Source organism: Crotalus tigris, unplaced genomic scaffold (genome assembly GCF_016545835.1).
Source record: "Crotalus tigris isolate CLP2741 ecotype Arizona unplaced genomic scaffold, ASM1654583v1 scf7180000019173.45859301935:6455823, whole genome shotgun sequence".
NCBI classification, from domain to species: Eukaryota; Metazoa; Chordata; class Lepidosauria; order Squamata; family Viperidae; genus Crotalus; species Crotalus tigris.
In genome coordinates this window covers 5,372,980-5,379,666 of record NW_024097414.1, presented here as the reverse complement: position 1 = coordinate 5,379,666, position 6,687 = coordinate 5,372,980, and positions in this window count along the sequence as shown.

The following is a 6,687-nucleotide window of genomic DNA, read 5'->3' as shown; positions in this document are numbered from 1 at the left end:
GCCTAAGGGGCGGGGGGGGGGTTGGGTTGATTCTGGAGATGTGTCTTGTGCAAAAGACCCCTCAAATTCTGACTCGAGTTCCCCTGTTCTGGCTAGCAGTGGGGAGAAGACCGTGGTTTGATTAGTACAATGTGTGACAGTGTTTAATTACATTGTGCTCAGTCTGAAACCATGATGCATCGATCACAACAGGCTAGCAGATCACAGTCACCCAACTCCAAATGCATAATGGCTCATGATAACGTGTGAATCCAACTGTTGCTGCCTAGTGTGGCAAAGTTAAAGTCCCTTTTGTTTTATTTATATGCCAGTCTGTACCAGCAATTCGGGGCAGCTTACTAATGGTTAACCATAGAAAAACAGAACAGAACCAAGATAGCAGAGATAACAAATAGAGCAGCAATTCATTCCAGCACAAATTTCTAAATTTCTGCTTAAATTCTCCCTCGATGCATCCCTCTGCCAATTCAGCTTCCCGATCCAAAATAGAGGCCCTCAAGAAGAGTTAGTGGAGATCCCACAAAGGGGAAAACAGCCCCAGTTTCCTTCGCTTAACCCTACTGGACCTCATACTGGTGTATTTTGCTGTTAATGCTAACGAGGTTTTTGAACAAGGAACCAGACAAGCCTAACATGAACCTTAACCAGCATGCATCTGAATGGGCCCCTTTTAAAGACAGGCCAAGTTGGGGGCCATTGAGCTGTTCCCTGTTTTGTTCCATTTGCAGAAGGGACCATTTGGGGGGAAAGTAAAGTCTGTTCTGCAAAGTTAACACGTTTTGGATCATTGTGTTCTTATTATAGCCGGGCCAATCAAACTCTCCATCTTTCCTTTCTTCTTTTTGAAGTGTGCATTTTTCAAAAGCAGAAGGAGAAGACCTCTGATCAATATTAATATAATAAGAAAAAGATGGCTCAAAATATGCTTAGCCGTATGACAGACCACATTTCATGTGATTTCATAGCCCGGCTAGAGAGGGGGAGGGCAGAAAGAGAAGATAAATCACATCAGGCGATATGAAACTGCAGCAGTTTGGGAAATGACTGCAGGGAATATATATATATATATATATATAATCCTGTCGTTCTTTTTTCGGGACAAGAAGAAAATTAAAATTTAAAAAAACTCCTGGGTTTCACTAATTGAAACATTTAAAGGGCTAACGGAAATAAGTGGCCATATGATTAAAGGCATTTAACATTAATGGTTTGTCTCACTTTTCTGACTGATTCTGGAACAGGCTGGTCTGCATCACTAAATGTATCCTTGACTTCCAACGATTTGTTTAGCAACCTTGCAAAGTTACAATAGCCCTGAAAAAAGTGCCTTATGACCAGTGCTCCCCCTAGGACCGTTGCAGCATCCCCACATCACATGATCAACATTTGGGCACTTGGCAACTGGCATGTATTTATGACAGTTGCAGTGTCCTAGGTTCGCGTGATCCCTTTTTGCGATCTTTCCAGCCAGCTTCTGATAAAGTTAATGGAAGGAACTGGATTCGCTTGAAGACCAGATGATGTATTTAACAACTGCAGCGATTTGCTTAACAACCAGGGCAGAAAGGTCATAAATTCAGGTGCAACTTATTTAACAACCACCTTGCTTTGCAATAGAAATTCTAGGCCCGACTGTGCCCGTACATTTGAGGGTTCCTTGTACAAGCTTGCACTAAAGCATGGGTTATTTTAATGGTCTTCTATGCTCGTTGGTTGAATTCATATGTTAAGCTCATTGGAGCTGGGTTATATGTGACCTCTGTCCCCACCCCAAACCCCCACAGTAATGGGTGGGGTGGGGTCTCTGGCAAAATTCTTCGTAAGGCTGCAGATTGCCCATGCCAGATTTCAAGAAAACAAGTGGAGTTTCTGAACATCCATCAGTTATAACCGAGGATGTAACGGCGATCGATTCTGGAAACTTACGAGCTTGTAACTAACCCTTGTTGTTGCTTACTACGCGCACCTCGCTTGGTCAATAAAGCTGATCTACAGGCCCCAGCATCTGCAGATAACATGCCAAGCAGTCTACGCAGAAGATCTTAAGAAGCCTTTCTGGATGCGGTAAACCCGCTTTTCTAAATCTGCGTTGAAAGGATTAGGAGGGATTACCTAATCAAGTTTAAGCACATTTGGTTTACACGGTTTTCCCTGGAGAAGACTGAAAAGGACTGTTAATTTTCCCAAAGGGACAGACGAGACATTAACGCGTTTATCTTTCAGGTGAGACACCCATGGATTATGCTCAAGATGCAGTCAGCCTGGTGCTGCTCAGATTTACTCAACATTCAACGGCCTGGAAATTTGGTGAGCTGTTTTTCTGGCTTATCTGGAAAGTGACAGATTGGGGGAAGCCGGCATCAGCAGTTTGAAAGTTTTATGGGTTTGTTTCCTCTCGCCCACCCTTGACAAAATGCTGGTTTTTTTCCACCGTTCAATTAAAACGTCGATACCCCTTATGTAATTTCCCAGCCTAAATTCAGCTAATTGGCATGTATGTTGTTCAACATTGTGCAAAGCTTCCCTGCTCCCACTAGGGCCACGTCAGCCTATTTCCATTATTTGTTTGCATCAGGAGGACCGTATTTTATTTTCATGTGCCTGCCTGTCTTTGTTTTTTTCTTCCTTCTGGGCAAATCTGTTTTGAAGGCTAAAATAAGTGTGCCAGGGATTTTTTGTTAGTTAATATTTACCCATGCCGTAATTCCTGCTCCACCACCGTTAGGGCTTCAAGGAAGATGGCTGGGTTTACTAATGCACAATTTGCACCACTTTTGGGGTTGAGTAATTCTAGAGAGTTGTTGAATGTATTTTTCAGTTTAGCGTAAGGTTTTTCCACTAGTGTTTTTAAAAGAAGACACCTGGAGAACACACAGGACACGAGAAAGGAACAGAGTTAGAATGTTAAATAGCCAGGATTGATGGTTGTGAAGTGAATCTGGTTTACCCATAGACTTTGCTTATCAGAAGGTTGCAAACGACCTTGGGACACAGCTACTGTCATAAATAGGAACCAGTTGTCAAGCATCCCAATGTAAATCAAGTAATCATGGGGATCCTGCAGTGATCATAAATGTGAAAATCGGTCAGAAGTCACTTTTTCCAGGGTCGTCGTAACAATGAACGGTTGAAAGTCGAGGACTGTAGTAATAATAAGTAATACTCCTCTGTTATTTGCAAGTGGCCCATTTTGCAGAGATGCACCTTTAACAAACTTGTTACAGTAGAGGGAGCCAGGATTCTTCAAAAGAACCGTCCTTTCTCACCCCTTTCCACCCTGTTGCTCAAAATGTACTTTTGAGGAAAGGCTGTGGGGGTGAAGAAAAAAAAACATTGGTCGTTGGTCTTCTAGATTAGCTGCAGTTAATGACTGTCCTCATAACAAGAATAGCAAAGAAGGACTAGGGGGGACCATTTCAATTCAGTTCTGATTGAACTGAAAGATATTGAAGGCCGTGGTCAATGGCACTGAGTAGAGTTCTCAGCAGGCTGTCATGTGATCCGTCCCCATCTATCATTGGGTGCGGGACCAGGGATGCACATGAAGACACCTTTCGGGGTCTGCTGCCCCATCAGTTGCCAAACTTGCTGGGCAAAAAGCAAGAGGGACCCAGCCTCAATGTTTTCTCCCAGACAAGGGTGGTCCTCCACGACCATCCTTGGTGAAGATCTCCAGCTGTCCATCTGACTCTCAGTGAACCCGACTGCTCCATTCTCTCCCTCCCACGTCTTCCTTCTTTCAGCCCTTTGGTGACTTTTGGGGCTACCCAAGGAGAGAAACAAAAGCGGCAACACCCCAGAGGAAACTCTGCCCCATGGTTTACGGACCGGCCTCTTGGTACTTAGTTCCAGCTGGAATCACTTAATAGCTCACTCTCAGTCATTGACTTACCGCGAGCTGCCAAATACTCATTATGAGGCTGCATTCCCAGAGCACCTTAGTTAATAGCTATTGATATTCCTACCTCTTCGGCCTTTTCCCAGCTGTCCTCTAACTCAGAGATCCTATGCCCACCACTCCTCTGGCGGTGGTGGGTTTAAAAAAGATGATGGATAGACCAAGGGAGAACCATTCCAATATTCCTTTCGTTCGTCTTCTCCCTGCAGTTTTCCTCCAAGGAATCTGAAGGACCTCTGGATGGTGCCTGGGTGGGGGTGGGGGTGGGGGGGGGAGCAGAAAAGTCTAATAAGCCAATGGGTCAGATGAGCAGGGTTTGAATTCCCATCTTTGGAAAGGTGAAAATTGACCCTTGAAAAAGGAATTTTCTGCAAGGAAGGACGACCATGCCAATGCCTTTAGCATGGATGATGTTACCTAGTGTGGGTAATGAAACGTCTGCAAGAGAACAACCAAGCTCAGAGAGCATCAAGGACCCCTCAAGAATGACCGTATTTTCTTGGGGGGCAAAAAAAATAAAAATAAAGGACCAACCTAGAAATGGAGCAAACCAGAAAGAGGTTTGTTAGGATTTCTTTTTAAAATAATAATAATAATAATAATAATAATAATAATAATAATAATAATAATAATAATAATGGTTTCTGTTTACAACTCTGCTTTACAAAGGAAAATTCACGAGCAAAACCCAAGGAAATAAAATCAACTCATAGAATCCTAGTGTTGGGACCTGGGAGGTCTTCTAGTCCAACCCCCTGCCCACCATTTTTTTTAATATTGTGGTGACCAGAACTGGATGCAGTATTCCAAACGGGGCCTCACCTGTGCAGTTCTATAGGTAGTCCTCAACTTACAATGACAATTTCTGTCATAAGTTGAGTCGGATGTAATTTCACAACAATTTTTACCCCCTTTATTAAGCAAACCAGCTTCTTTGTGTAACTAGGGAACAGAATGTTTACACGGAGGATCCCGGGGGAGGCGTCTGGTGATGCCGTCTTCACCCCGTCCTGAATTAAAATTCCTCCACTCTTCCCGTCTGATTTTTGTTCCTGGAACGAGGAAGGAAAATGGCTTAGCTTCAGGTAGCAAAATACTGTGGCTTGAGCTCCTGCAAACGCAGGCATATATAATTGAAAAATTAAATTGATTGACTAAGACTCAGACCAATAATTGACTAATCTTTCATTCGCTGAGTGACGGCTCTATCGGTTATCAAGGGCTCGAGCCAAGACACACAATCTAGACGAAAACATTAAAATTCCCTTCCAAGGAAAGCTAGACTTTGCTGCCTGGTTAATCGGCACAAATGAAAAATGGTCAATTAGTTTGATAATTGTCCTCTGGTTTGCACAGTTGGCTCCGACCTAGAAGAAAGGAGAAGCAGCCTTCTAGGACAGCCCTGAAAAGTATCCTCAGAATATTCAGGACTAGAAACTTGGACGTTTCTTTGTGTGTGTGTGTGTGTGTGTGTGTGCGCGCGCGCATGTGCCGGAAAGAAAGGGGAATCAGGAGAGGGGAATCCATTTTGCTGTGCATTTGTAGCCTTCTGTGTGTAGCTGCTACTAAACAACAGCCTCCATGGAGCATGATGTTCTCCTCCCGGTTGCAAAGATCACAACCTCCATTTGGCTGGTCTTCTCTGTGGGGGGAAAAGGCTGGCATGCAGACGGTTTAGAAGAGGCATTTCCGAACGTGCCCTGCCAGGCTGTGGAGTTTATTTTTGGAGGCTTACAAAGCAAATACTAGTAATAAACAGTGATGGGAAAATCGATGACGACAAATGAAGCACTGGCTAGGCTGTATTTTTGCCGACCAACTCATCGTTGCGGCTTTGATTAATGACACAACATCAGATAACGAGCTGTGAGCTCCAAGGGCTGGGGGGTGGGGAGACACGGGTTTGCTTTTGAGGATCCCATGCGGGCTGCGGGGAGGACTGTAAAACTCCCCAAGGACATCTTTGCATCCTAGAAGTTGTCCAGAAGGATCCATACATCACAGGTAGTCCTCGATTTACGAGCACAAATGAGCCCAACATTCCCGTTGCTAAGCAAGCAGTTGTTATGTGGTCGTGTCCCATTTTATGACCTTTCTTTGCCCCAGTTGTCCACTCTCTTCTTGAAAAGCTCCAGGGATGGAGCATCCACAACTTCTGGTGGCAAGCTGTTCCGCTGGTTAATTGTCCTCACTGTCAGGAAATTCCTCCTTAGTTCCAGGTTGCTTCTCTCCTTGATTAGTTTCCATCCGTTGCTTCTTGTCCTGCCTTCGGGTGCTTTGGAGAATAAGTTGACCCCCCTCCTGTTTGTGGCAACCCCTTAGATATTGGGCAACTCCAAATTAGAGAAAGCTTCCAGAGACCCATCAACTACCAGTCTTGATTCAGAAATCTCCTTGAACCTGTGCAGTGGTGCCTCTAGAACTGCAAAATTGTGCAGTGGTGCCTCTAGAACTGCAAAATTAATAATAATAATAATAATAACAACAACAATAAATGAGTGGAGGGACGAAAAAAGATTCATGTTTGCTTCTGCTGACACAACACATAATACATTGTCGGGGAATAAGCATCTTTCTTGCAGGAAAGGTTAACATCCTTGTAAATTAAAAATAATAACATGAACAACGCCTGGAGCCATAGACGTGTTCGGCTGCCTGGCCTGGTCCTAACCTTAACTTGCAATTGTTCCAGCTTGCTTCAGAATCACTGTGTTTGTCTGCGTGGATCTGCAACATCGACGGGGTCTGAGGGGGGGGGGAGAGGTAAAAAAATTAAGGTGTTGACCTCC